The sequence below is a fragment of the Capra hircus genome, chromosome 22, assembly GCF_001704415.2.
Source record: "Capra hircus breed San Clemente chromosome 22, ASM170441v1, whole genome shotgun sequence".
Classification (NCBI taxonomy): Eukaryota; Metazoa; Chordata; class Mammalia; order Artiodactyla; family Bovidae; genus Capra; species Capra hircus.
In genome coordinates, this window is record NC_030829.1 from 30,020,703 (window position 1) to 30,035,217 (window position 14,515).

The following is a 14,515-nucleotide window of genomic DNA, read 5'->3' on the forward strand; positions in this document are numbered from 1 at the left end:
GTTCTGAAGAGCCAGATGGAAGTATGCAGATTGTTTTTATCTTTCGTCCTTCACACTGTAACCTGATCTCCAGCATATCTAGACATCTAGCAGAAAATTTACTATGTGAAAGCAAGGAAATGATTTAGAATATGGACCAGCCAGGGGAGGAAGGGCTTATGATGCACTTTATCAGAGCAAATCTCGCCACCCACCCACCCAACCCCTGAACCCATCTTATTTTCTTTTCTTAAGAAATGGTTTTCTGATCAAGGGTACTTTTAAATGTGCCCAAATAAACTTCTTCCCACTTACCCTGGGCTGAGACCTGTAATTGCCCAATGGGTTTGATAAACATGTAAATATGCATGCAATTAAAGTTGATTACCTAATGATTAAAAGCTTAGAAGAAGCATGAATTGGTAGAATGATAGGCTGGGCAATGGCCTTGTAGATGAGACAGGGTAGTTTGCTAAGACAAAGGACATTCCCAGAGTTACATATCTGGCCTGAGACATATCCAGGACTCAAACCCAGCATTCCCCCAATGGCTGCAGGAAACAGCACAATCTCAGGCTTCATAATATGTGTGCCTTTCATGGTAAAATATTGGTGAGCTTTTTGTTATGTGGTTCATATGCCTTGCTGGCCTAAAATGATTAAGGACAGTTGTCTCCTTCTGAACTTTGATTTCTGTTTGGAATCAAATTCATAACTATTAATAGTATGAAGATCTTCAAGTTAATAACTGTATCAGGGTATCAGATACTTGCTACACTCTTAAGTATGTGCGGTATGTACAGGGTCTGTTTACACACCTTGCGTAGTGTCTACATTTTGTACTCACGTGACATAGGTTTAAAAACTAGCTATGGCCTTTGTAAAATATGAAGCCTTGGGTCAGTTATCCTAACACCTCTGGGTCTCTGTTTTCTCTTGCCTGCAACAATGAGAACAATAGTACTTGCCTGAGAATCGTCCTAAGAAGTTAATGAGATGACATACGTATACTTAGCATTGCCAGCACAGCACACAGTATGCTTTCCTTAGTGAAATTTTATTTAAATTGATTATCCACTGTTATAGCAGGGATATTTTCATTACTCTAGGAGGGGAGTGAAAAAGGATCTTGCTGCGATTATGTCCAAGAGTATTCTGCCTGTGTTTTTCTCTTAAGAGTTTGATAGTGTCTGGCCTTATAGTTAAGTCTTTAATCCATTTTGAATTTATTTTTTTGTATGGTGGTAGCAAGTGTTCTGATTTCATTCTTTTACTTACAGCTGTCTAGTTTCCCCAGCACCATTTTTTGAAGAGACTGCCTTTTCTCCATTGTCAAAGATAATCTTGCCTCCTTTGTCAAAGATAAGCTGCCCATAGTTGCGTGGGTTTCTCTCGGGGGTTTCTGTCCTGTTCCATTGATCTGCAGGTCTGTTTTTCTGCCGGTGCCATCCTGTCCTGATTACTGTAGCTTTGTAATACAGTCTGAAGTTAGGGAGCCTGATTCCTCCAGCTCCATTTTTCGTTTTCAAGATTGCTTTGGCTCTTCGAGGTTATTTTGTGTACCCATGGAAACTGTAGTTTTTTTGTTTTGGTTAGATGCCATTTTTAGCCTCAGGCTTCTCCTGCTTCCCGCCTCCCCTTTCTCCCTCTCTGCACTCTCTTTCACGCCTCCGGCACCCTGACTTACTTTGCCTTTGGGCATCATTATGCATCCTTCACATCACTGTCCAGAGGACCAGTGCTCAGTGCTGCCTCTACTTTTTACCCTATTCTCCTTGCTGTTTAGTGATGTTTTCTTCAACTTCTCAGCTGAAAAAACTAAAGGGGAGTTTGCTCAATGGCTGGGAGGAGGGGAGTTTTCACCAAACTTGTTCTCTTGTCTGTGAATATGTTTCTCATGATAGTAACAGCTGTAATCCATACCATTGGAACTAATCTATGGCTTGAATAAGCTAGTGTTTAAGGGCATATTTATTGTCTAGAATAGAAAATAGAGTAGATGCTTTCCATTAGTGTTAAGAACTTCATTCAGGTGTTTCTTGAGTGCCAGCTATGTGCTCAGTGTACATGGAGAGCAAGACAGAGACTGTTTCTGTGCTCCAGGATCTTGGAGGCTGGCATGAATCCTGACACACTGTATCTCCTTGAAGTCCAGCTTCAGTTTTATTTTTGTTACTCTTAAGCTTTTGTTGTTTCTTGTGCACTTACCTATGAATTTTCTGCAGCTCCAAGTTAAATTTTATACTAAATCAAAAAATTTCAAATAATCCTGTTTACTTTAGCATCGAAAAACTTACTTAGTAATAGAGGCAGACTTTAGAGACAGCACAGGTTTGGTGCCAGACCGCAGCAACAAAGCAACCCTTGCCGTAAAACGGTCCTCAGGAGTATTCCATTTTCCAAATGGGCACAGAAGTTACGATTATACTGTACTATAGTTTGTTAAGTGTACCTTGGCATTATGTATAAAAAAAGTATATATCTTTATTTTAAAATTTATTATTGATTAAAAAAATGCTAACCATCATCTGCGTCTTCATTGAGTTACAATCTTTTTGTTAGTGGAAGGTCTTGTCTCACTGTTGATGGCTGCTGACTGATTAGGGTGATCGTTACTGAATGTTAGGGTGGCTGTGGCAGTTTCTTAAACAAGACAACAATGAAGTTTGGAGCATTCACTGACTCCTCTTCTCAGTTGAACATGAAGAGGCCGTTGTCAGGTTATTAATTGGCCTCATTTCAATATTGTCGTGTCTCAGGGTATAGGGAGGCCTGAGGAGGAGGGAGAGTCAGGGGAAGAGTGGGTCACTGGAGTTGTCATAGCACACACACCATTTATCAGTTAAGTTCACTGTCTTATGTGGAAGTGGTTTGTGGTGCCCTGAAACAATTGTATTAGTAACATCAAAGGTTACTGATCACCCATCACCGTAACAACATACCAATAATGAAAAAGCTTGAAATACTGTGAAAATGACCAGAAAGTGAGCAAGTGCTGTTGGAAAAATGGTGTTGATCAGTTTGCTTAATGCAGGGTTGCCACAGACCTTTAATTTGTAAAAGACACAATAAAGCAAAGCAAGATAAACTGAGGGATGCCTATAAACTTCATTAAAGAGGTACAGAATTTATACTCTGAAACTGTAAAACATTGTTGAAAGAAATGAAAAAAAGACCTAAGTAAATAAATGGAAAGATAGCCTGTGTTCACAGACTGGAAGACTTAAGTATTGTTGTGATTGCGGCTCTCCCTCAGTCACTCTACACATTCAAGGCAATCCGTGTCCAACTTCTAGATGTCTTTATTTTTTGGCAGAAATTGGCAGTGTGATCCTATATATGTCATATAGATATGCATATTATTCAGAATAGCCAAGACCCTTTGGCAAAAGAGCAAAGTTTGAAGCCTCACCCTTCTTATTTTTAAAACCTACTACAAAACCACACTAGGGCTTCTCTGCAAGAGACGCAAGAGTCACGGGTTTGATCCCTGGCTTGGGAAGATCCGCTGGAGTAGGGAATGACAACTTACTCCAGTATTCTTCCCTGGAAAATTCCATGGTGCCTGGAGGGCTACAGTCCATGGGGTCACAAAGAGTTGAACACTGACGGACTGAGCACGCACACACACACACACACCACACACACACACACACGCGCGCACACACACACACACACACACACACACACACACATAGCTATACTAATTAAGGAAGTGTGGTACCAGAACAGAGTTAGACATCCAGATCAGTGGAATAGAATTGGGAGTTCAGAAATCAGCCCTTAAGCTTATAGACTTGATTTTCAGCAGGGTGCCAAACCAGTTCAGTGGGGACAGAGTGAGAATAGTCTTTCCAACAAATGGTACAGGGATAACAGGATAGCTCTGCCCCGAAGATTGAAGGTGAATCTTTGTATCACAGCATATGTATCAAAAACTTAATGTGAAATCTCAGTGTATAAGACTCTTTGCAGAACTCATAAATCTTTATGATCTTGGATTAGGCAGTAGTTTTTTAGATATTACACCAGAGCACAAGCAACAAAAGACAAAAAATAGATAAATTGGACTTCATCAAAATTAAAAGCTTTTGTGCTTCAAAGTATACTGTCAAGACTGTAAAAAGATAGCCCAAAGCATGAGAGACAGTATTTACAAATCATATACCTGGTACAAGAGTAGTGTTCAGTGTATATATAAAGAACTCTCACAGCTCAACACTAAAAAGACAACTCAATTAAAAAATGTGCAAAAGATCTCTACAGACATTCCTCCAAAGAAGATAAACAAATGGTGCAGGCACACGGAAAGATATTCAACATCATCAGTCCCCAGTTGTTGTTTAGTCACCCAAGTCGTATCCGACTCTTTGTGACCCCATGTATTGCAGCACCCCAGGCTTCCCCTGTCCCTCACCATCTCCTGGAGTTTTCCCAAGCTCCTGTCCACTGAACTGGTGATGCTATCCAACCATCTCATCCTCTGTTGCCCTCTTCTCCTTCTGTCTTCAATCTTTCCCAGTATCAGGGTCTTTCCCAATGAGTCACCTCTTCAGGTAGTCATAGTATTGGAGCTTCAGATTCATCATCAGTCCTTCCAAAGAATATTCAGGGTTGATCTCCTTTAGAATTGACTTGGTTTGATCTCCTTGCAGTCCAAAGGACTCTCAAGAGTCTTCTCCAACACCACAGTTCAAAAGCATCCGTTCTTCAGTGCTCTGCCTTATTTATTGTCCAGCTCTCATGTCCATACATGACTACTGGAAAGACCATAGCCTTGAGTATACGGACCTTTTGTGGAGAAGTAAGGTCTTTGTTTTTTAACACACTGTCTAGGTTTGTCATAGCTTTCCTGCTAGGAAGCAGTCGCTTTCTAATTTCATGGCGGCAGTCACCATCTGCAGTGATTTTAGAGCCTAAGAGGAGGACATTTGCCCCTGCTTCTACCTTTGCCCCTTCTATTTGCTGTTAAGTGATGGGACTGGATGCCATGGTCTTGGTTTCTTTAATACTGTGTTTTAAGCCAGCCTTTTAACTCTCCCCTTTCACCCTCATCAAGAAGCTCTTTAGTTCGTCTTTACTTTCTGCCATTAGACCGGTATCATCTGCATATCTAAAGTTATTGATATTTCCTCGGCAATTTTGATTCCAGCTTGTAACTTGTCCAGCTCGGTGTTTCGCATGATGTGCTCTGTGTATAAGTTAAACAGGGTGATAATAAACAGCTTTGTCTTACTCCTCCTCATCCTGAACCAGTCAGTTCCATACACATTCTGTTACTTCTTGACGCGCATACAGGTTTCTCAGGAGACAGGTAATATGGTCTGATATTCTCATCTCTTTAAGAGTTTGCTACAGTTTATTATGATCCACACAGTCAAAGGCTTAAGTGTAGTCAATAAGCAGAGGTAAATGCTTTAATGGATTTCCCTTGCTTTCTCTGTGATCCAATGAATGTTGGCAGTTTGATCTTTGGTTCCTCTGTCTTTTCTAAACCCAGCTTGAACATCTGGAAATTCTTGGTTCACGTAGTGCTGAAGCCTGTCTTGGAGGATTTTGAGCATAACCTTATTAGCATGGGGTATGAGTGCAATTGTCCAGTGATTTGAACATTCTTCAGTGCTACCCTTCTTGGAAATTGGGATGAGGAGTGACATTTTCCAGTCCTGTGGCTACTGCTGGATTTTCCAAATTTGCTGATATATTGAGTGCAGCACTTTGATAGCATCAAGTTTTAGGATTTTATTTTATTATAATTTTTAATATAAATGTATTTATTTTAATTGGAGGTTAATTACTTTACAATATTGTATTGGTTTTGCCATACATCAACATGAATCCGCCACAGGTACACATGTGTTCCCCATCCTGAACCCCCCCTCCCTCCTCCCTCCCCGTACCATCCCTCTGGGTTGTCCCAGTGCACCAGCCCCAAGCATCCAGTATCATGCATAGAATCTGGACTGGCGATTCATTTCATATATGATATTATACATGTTTCAGTGCCATTCTCCCAAATCATCCCACCCTCTCCCTCTCCCACAGAGTCCAAAAGACTGTTCTATACATCTGTGTCTCTTTTGCTGTCTCATATACAGGGTTATTGTTACCATCTTTCTAAATTCCATATATATGCATTAGTGTACTGTATTGGTGTTTTTCTTTCTGGCTTACTTCATTCTGTATAATAGGTTCCAGTTTCATCCACCTCATTAGAACTGATTCAAATGTATTCTTTTCAATGGCTGAGTAATACTCCATTGTGTATATGTACCACAGCTTTCTTATCCATTCATCTGCTGATAGGATTTTAAATAGCTTTGCTGGAATTCCATCACCTCCACTGGCTTTATTGGCAGCGGTGTGTCATAAGGCTCACTTGATTTTACACTCCAGAATGTCTGACTCTGAGTGGGAGACTACACCATCGTGATTATCCAGGTCATTAAGATCTTTTTGTATAGTTCTTATGTGTATTCTTTCCATCTCTTCTCGATCTCTTTTGCTTCTATTAGGTCTTTACTGTTTCTGTCCTTTATTGTGTCCATCTTTGGATGAAATAAATGTTCCTTTGATATTTCCGAATTTCTTGAAGAGATCTCTAGTCTTACCCTTTCTGTTGTTTTTCTCCATTTCTTTGATTGTTCACTAAAGAAGGCTTTCTTGTCTGTCGTTGCTGTTCTCTGGAACTCTGCATTTAGTTGGGGGTACCTTTCCCCTTCTCCCCTGCTTATTGCTTCTCTTCTTTCCTCAGCTATTTGTAAAACCTCCTCCGACAACCACTCTGCCTCCTTGCATTTTTTCCCCACTGGGATGGTTTCGTATGCTCCCTCCGGTGCAATATCATGCCCCTCTCTCCACTCTGTTCTCTAGATCTAACCTCTTGACTCTATTCTTTGCCTCCACTGTATATTCATAGGGGATTTGATTTAAGTTGTGCCTGCCTGGCCTAGTGGTTTCCGCCACTTTTCTTTAGTTTAAGCCCGAATTCTGTTATGAGGAGCTGATAACCTGAAGCATGGTCAGCTCTAGGTCTTGGTTTTGCTCACTGTGTACCGCTTCTCCATCTTCGGCTACAAAGTATGTAATGAATCTAATTTCGGTGTTGACCATTCGGTAATGCCCATGTGTCAAGTTGTCTTGTGTTGTTGAAATAGAGTGTTTGCTATGACCAGTGTGTTCTCTTGGCAGAATTCTGTTAGCCTTTGCCCTGCTTCATTTTGTACTCCAAGGCCAAACTTGCCTGTTACTCCAGGTATGTCTTGATTTCCTGCTTTAGCATTCCAGTTCCCAGTGATGAGTAAGACATCTTTTTTTTTTTTTTGGTGTTAGTTCTAGTAAGTCTTCTAGGTCTTAAAAGAACTGAACAGCTTCAGCTTCTTCAACATCGGTGGTTGGGCAAAGACTTGGATTACTATGATGTTGAATGAGTTGCCTTGGAAACGGACTGAGATCATTCTGTCGTTTTTAAGGTTGTACCCAAGTACTGCATTTTGGACTCTTCTGTAGATGATAAGGGCTACTCCGTTTCTTTTATGGGATTCTTGCCCACAATAGTAGATATAATGGTCATCTGTGTTAAATTCACCCATTCCCATCCATATTCGTTCACTGGTTTCAAGATGTTGATGTTTACTCTTGCTATCTCCTGCTTGACCACATCCAATTTATCTTGATTCATGGACTTAACATTCCAGGTTCCTATGCAATACTGTTCTTTACAGCGTCGTATTTTAATTTCATCACCAGACACGTCTACAGCTGGGCGTCATTTCTGCTCTGGCCCAGTTGCTTCGTCCCTTCTGGAGCTATTAGTAGTTGTCCTCTGCTTTTCCCCAGGGAGGGCTCATCGTTTGTTGTCATATCTTTTTGCCTCTTTATACGTGGAGTTCTCATGGCTAGTGTACTGGAGTGGTTTGCCATTCCCTCCTCCAAAGGATCACATTTTGTCAGAACTCACCACTATGGCCTGTCCATCTTGGGTGGCATTACACAGCATGCCTCATAGCTTCACTGAGTTACGCAAGCCCTTTCGCCACAACAGGGCAGTGATCCATGAAAGGGCATTAGTCACTAGGCAAATAAAACCAAAATCACAATGAGATACTACTTTGCACCTACTGGGATGGCTATAATCCAAAAGATGGATAATAGCAAGTGTTGTTGAAAATATAGAGAAAATGAAACCCTTGTATGTTACTGGTATGAGTGTAAAATGGTTCTGACACTTTGGGAAATAGTTTGGAAGTTTCTTAAAACATTAAACAGTTACCATCCAACCCAACAGTTCTACTCTCTTGGGTAACCAAGAGAAATGAAATTGTGCCTATACAAAAGTATGTATACAAGTGTTAATAGGAGAATTGCTCATAATAGCCAAAAAAGTGAAACAACCCAAATGTCTATGAACTGATGAGAAAAACAAAATGTGCCAGTCTGAAGATGTACCATAGAATAATATAGAATAATATTGAGCCAAAAAACGATTGAAGTGCTGATACATGAACAGTCTGTGGGGACCCTGAAACAGTTGTGCTAACAGAAAGAAGCCAGACACAAAAAGTCACATATTAAATAATTCTATTTGTATGAAATGTCCAGAATTGGCAAATCCATAGAGACTGAGAGCAGATTAGTGGTTCCTGGGTGCTTCGGAGAAGGGAAAATAGGGAATGACAGCTCCATTGAATGATGGCTACAGGTTTTCTTTTTGGAGTGGTAAGAATAATTTCACAGCTCTGAGTATGGTAAAAGCCATTCGGTTGTTAACATTTAAAAGGGTGAATTCTATGGTATGTGAATTATGTCTCAGTGAAAAGATTTCAGTACCTCTGTCTGGATTTCCTTATTCATAATGTAAGGCAGAGCTAGCAGTTATTGAATGTTTCCTGTCAGCTGATGCAAGCGTCTTCAGATGTTGCTGTGGAGGGCCAGATAGTAAATACTTTAGACTTTGCCAAGCACAGTCTCTCCAGCCTCTCACTCCTGCCCTTGTGGTGTGAGAGTGGCTGTAGACAGTACGTAACTGCCCGAGTGTATGACTGTGTCCTGATAAAACTTTATTTAGACACTGAGATGTCAGTTTCAATATAACTAAATGTTGTTGTTTTCATTTTTCCCAAACACATAGCAATGTAGAAGTCATTCCTAGCTTGCAGGCTGTGAAAAGCACATGGTCAGAGGAATTTGACCATTGGGCTGGTACTTTGCTGACCCCTGGGCTAAAAATGAGCTTTAAATGAAGTTTCAGTAGCCTCATGAGGGAGGGGTTATTCTTTACCCTATTTCACAGATGAAGCAATCGAGAGTTTCAGAGGCTGAAGCCAGTCTCACAAGGCTGGGCCAAAACCCCATTTCGTTCCACAGCCCGTCCTCTTTAACCACTGTGCACCATCCTCCTGCCTGCACCACCCCCACCCGGTTAGTCACGCAGCCTAGTACCTCCAGAAAGTGCTGATGCCCTCCTGCTGCTTTGCTGCCTGTTGCCCTCCAGTATCTTGAATCCCCCACTTACTCTGGCATGGCCATTTCCTTTCTTCTCTTTTAATGCTCTTTTCCATATTGTGAAGCCAACACCCACACTGGGCCTTGGGAAAAATAAATCCGCCACCTTGCCTCCCTTTCAGACTTTCCTCGTGACTCACTTCTTCTGGGAAGACCATGCCTCAGCCACCTTTTGACCCTAAATCCAGCTGGAACCGAGTCCGCCTTCCTGGCTGCGGTGCTCTCCCCTTATCATCCGTCTTTTGGCAGGCTGGTTGGCGGAGTACTATTGAAACCCTCTGCAGTGACTTGTTTTTAGAGACTCTTTGTTTAATTTAGTGCCCAGAACTTGGTTAGGACCTTCAGGGAAGTTGAAACGCTGAGGGTACTTTTCATTGAGAGGTCTCTCTCTGGCTCGGTCTCCGTGCTGTGCTAGCCTTTCCTGCTCTCTCTCTTCCATCCTTGGATCCGAGCCAGACCATCCCTTCATGGCGCAGGTGGGCGAGAGGCAGAGGCCTTGGGGAGGTAAGTCACTTTTATATATGCACGCCTGGTATACTTCCTGTTCATATGTGCTGCTCTTAGGGGAAATGGAGCAGTGTATGCCGGGCCTCTGCTCCTGTTTCATCCTCTGTCCCTCCCATGGATGCTCTGTCATCACCCTTTACATGATGACGCATTGAGAACTCGTTACATGGGAGCATGGGACCTGTTCCACAGGGGCCAGAAATCTTGTGCCTCTGCTAGGATTTGCTTCATTTCTCAGGCACCCATACTTTACACACAGCCTTCCTCTGCAAGCATTGTTTTCTATGCTCTTCTAAGACTGCAATCTCCTCCCACCCCCAATTTTTAAAATTAATTGATAAAAATAGAAAAAAATAATTTAGAAGTGCTTAAGTGATTAATGTAAACTGTTTATGACTCATTATATGGTTGAGAAAAAAGTCCTTCTGACTTCAGCACTATTTCCATTCCAAGTAGCTTGGACTTTGTTAAGTACGAAAAATCAGTGTCTCCAGAGAAGTCTCTGCCAGTAGCTGACCAGGTGACTGGACACACTGATCAGCAGTTGGGTAAGGGATGATAAAGATGGGTGAATTACATTCTTTTGCAATTCCTCGGCTGCATCTGAATTATTCAGAGGCCAAAAACTTTCCTTCTTTGGCCTAAAATATTTTAAAAATAATACTTGGAAGGCTCATTTGGTTTTAAGGAACAGAGGGAAATTTGTTGGAGTGATTTGGAGTTGTGTCATGGAATCTTTGGGGAGAGTGGGGGAACTGGAGTCCTCAGAAAACAAGGCATCTTTCTCTGTGTGTTACTCCTCTTGTGTCTCAGTGTATCTCGGCTGTGTCTTTTCTCACTCTCCGTGCGGATTGCCTGACAGTTAGTCTGCAGATGGCCCATTTTGACTGCCCCCAAGGGTCCCCCTTGGTTTCCAAGGCTCGGAGGATGCGGATTCTGTCTTATTTATGTCTGTCTGCTTCGTGTTCTTGCTAGGAGTCCTGGTGTTGGAGATAGCTAGCAGACACACCAGGAGGAGGTGGGAGATACGGTGGTTATTGGAAAGATCCTGGAGTTAGGAGGTAGCCATCTCTCTGAAGGAAGCCAAACCTAGAAGTAGAATTATCAGGAACTCAGGGCATGTCTTCTGTTTTTCTCATCTCTGTTTCTGGCTGTGTATCTACTTTGCCTTGTTCTCCCTGAAGACTCCCTCTCTGCTTCTCAGGCCACAGCCTGCTGGCCCTGATTTCTCAGTGGGCCTGCTGTGTTCTTACCTAGTGAAATTGCACTTTACCTGGAGGTAAGGTTCTGAAGTCAACACGTCAGGTGAAAATTGCTTATGGTGAAAATTTCCTTTGAAAGTCCTGGAAATCCCTGGTGAATAAGGAGAGATGCTTGGAGTCTGTGGACATGTGGGAACAGAGGCCTGCTAAGGGAACATCAACTTTTGAGCTCCTGTTGCTTCAAAGCATTTGTTCATAATTTGCACTATTAATAAAAGTGCTTCCTCTTCCCCCTGTTCCTCCTCCAAGTACTGATAGTTGCCTATGTATTAGTTAAGCCTGAACGTGACGTGATTTCACTGTATCTTAGTCCTGGGGGAAGAATTTTAATGCACCTGACTGGTCCTGTGTGTGGGCTATGTGTGTGTCCCTAACCCATCAGTTCTGGCTCATTTGAGTCAGCTCCATTCAGGAAATAGTCACACTTTTAATTTAGTGTTGCCAAAAAAAGAAGAGCAAAAAGATGTGGAATGAGTGATGGGAATGAGACAAATAAAACCACAACCTAGAAGAGTGACAGTTGGAGTCTGAATCGCTGGCTCTGGTAGGACCTCGGACACAGTATATTCCACAGTCTCAGGATCACTTAGATACCATTGTTCAAACGGAGCTCCCCGATCCTGTCCTATCCCATTCCTCTTGAAATGGTACCTAGAATTTGCATTTTAATTTAGGCTCACCAGATGATGAATCTTATCCACACCAAATTTTGAGAATTGCTGCCTTCAAGACAAAGCTATTGGGCTATTTCAGCTACCTTTAGAATAAAGTGTTGTAATTCTGTAGATACACATGTTCTCATTTTAGAACATCTTAGGCCTTCACATGGCGCTGAGAGTTAGGGTTTTTTTTTTCCTGTTCGTTATGGGTTGCAACTACCGTTTTGAGCAAGGTGAGTTTTAAATAAATTTAGGCTTCTGTTTTTATTTCTCGTATGTCTGGAGTCTTTGGAGGATACATTCGTATTAACTGAGACTCTGTATGTGTGTTTATGCATGTGGTCTCAATTGTGTCTGACTCTTTGCCAGGCTCCTCTGTCCATGGGGTTTCCCAGACAAGAATACTGGAGTGGGTTGCCACTTCCTACTCCAGGGGATGTCTCCTGTATTGGCAGGTGGATATTAACTGAAGACTTCCATTCATCGAAAAAAAAAAAAAAGACAGACCTTTACGTATACTTGAAAGGTGTTTTACATACCTTCTCAGCCCAAGGTATTAATATAAAAAATTATCCTATAGAATTAAAGAGTTGGGTAAGGGGATGGATTTAAAAGTGCTTGTAGAATGTACATACCTTTGGAACGCATCTTGCCCAATTAACAGTTATGAAGTATCGACACAGTGTTGTATCTTTATTTCGTAGGAAAACCAAGTTTGTTTGCAGCAGTTGAGTTCTCACTGGCTGCTGTTAAAGTGTTTTTGAAAACTGGTATGGTGACCTTAACTTCTGGTAGATTCTAAACTCCTCTGGTTGTTAAGACAAGAAGAATGTATTGCCAGGGTCCTGTGCTTTGATTGAAATTATTTAGATATGACTCATTTTTGTTTCCTTCAAGGGTGAAGAATGTACATTTCAGAACATCTCACTCTCTCCCCCCAAAATTTATGCTTAGAAAACATCGCAAAGTTATTGCTAGGAACGTGGTTGGAGTGGCCAGTGTAAACTGAGTTGTTGCTTAAGGCACTTTCTGTTCTCTTTCTGGGTGGAAGAGAAGGGCGGGGCAGGTGGGGAGCTGGGAGAAGTAGCTTCCCCTTACTTTTCCTGCCAAAGTCAGTTTAAAAAAAAGGTGCCGCACCTTTCCCCGCCGCCCCCCCCCCTTTCATCCTCCCAGCACAGTGGGATATGAATTGGGAGGAGATTTTGGCACCAATGAGAGTTTTAATAAGAAGTTATTTTTGTAGATGTGCTTTTGTTTTTGACCACACTGTGTGGCAGTCAGGATCTTAGTTCCTGGATCAAGGATGGAATTTGTGCCTCCTGCAGTGGAAGTGTGGGGTCCTAACCACTGGACTGCCAGGCGATTCCTGCAGATGTCCTTTTAGATTTCCTCCCCTAAAAACTCAGGCCCTTTAGAAAATCATTCAGTTAGGACCTGTCTTGCCACAACACTGGCTGGTAGAAAGAAGAATGTGAGATGATAGGCATCCAGTGAGTGGATTTGGTTGTAGAACCATCCACTTGGTGTTTGTGTGTCTGCATCAATAGTTTCTCTACTGTGCGGGTGGGGAGTTGGGGAGGAAATTTTGCAGGAGAGGGAAAAAGAAAAACTCTGCCTATAAATTCTGTGGAATCCTGCAGGACTCGAGACTTCATAAAAGAAAAGAAATAGAAGACAAGGTAGATTTGAGCACGTGGAAATCGCATAAATGACCATCTCTGGGTATAGTGATCTGAAATGCCCAAGTATACAAAGCAGGGAGTCGGGCTGTAAATTTCAGGTGTCCTCCATTAACCTGCATAATCAGCTAGTCATAGAAAACATTGTGTGTGGAGGAGGCCTCTGTCCTCCTCCGCACACATCCATTACCAGGGAAGCCCTTTCTGTGTGGGGTCCAACTTGTTGACCCATCCTGATACTTATGGCCTGGGATTATTACCTTTACCTCTTCAGAACTGGTGAATCATTTTTCTGCTAAATGACTGTGCTGGAGATAACCCTTGCAGTTAAGACAGCAAAAGAAAATGGATTGTCCCGAGAACACTGTGTGTGATTTATCCCCCTTTTTTTTCTAGTAAGACAGTGTCTTCTCCCTCTTTCGTCCCTCCTTCCTTCTTCGCTTTTCTTTCTTTCTTCCTTTCCTTTTGTTCATTCCTCTTTAGATTTTTTTCCTTTGCCCCTCCTTCCCTCCCTCCCTCCCTCTCTCCTATTTGTCTTTCTCCTCTTTCTCCTTTTGATTGTCTCCCCACTCTTTCTGGCCACGTTGTTCCTCAAGCAGAGCACCCCTGTTCACAGTGGGGCGGACTGGAAACGTGTTGCTCCAAGTGCTTTTCCTGTTGAGGGTTCCAGCGTCTTCCCCTTGGCACACTAACGGTCCACAACGGTAGCTGAGTGGCTGGCGAGGCAGCTGCCTGAGCCAGTGGAGAAGCAGCAGGCCCTTCCCAGGTGACCTTGGTAAGTGATCTCCTTGTAAATCCCACCTCATCAGAGTTCAAGAAATGAATCCTAAGCCTCAATTTGAACTGCTGTCTCCTGCTTTGCCTGAGCGTTGCATTGAGCCCTGGGCTGGGAAGAAATTCTGTTAATATATGTGTGTCCCTCCAC

At 42.3% G+C, this 14,515-nt stretch overlaps 1 protein-coding gene across 9 annotated transcripts in view; it reads left to right on the top strand.

The window, feature by feature from the left end:
- The window catches only part of FOXP1 (forkhead box P1), a 624,629-nt gene that overhangs the window by 40,819 nt on the left and 569,295 nt on the right, over nt 1–14,515 (top strand). The window contains exon 1 of one of the 9 annotated variants that reach the window (XM_018066801.1): nt 8,877–9,987. The exons of 7 other annotated variants lie outside the window; for them this stretch is intronic. The gene's annotated coding sequence lies outside the window, so the exon portion shown is untranslated. Of the gene's footprint in view, nt 1–8,876; nt 9,988–14,345; nt 14,366–14,515 lie in introns of those variants that run through there. One more of the 9 variants, XM_018066800.1, reaches the window with a different exon arrangement.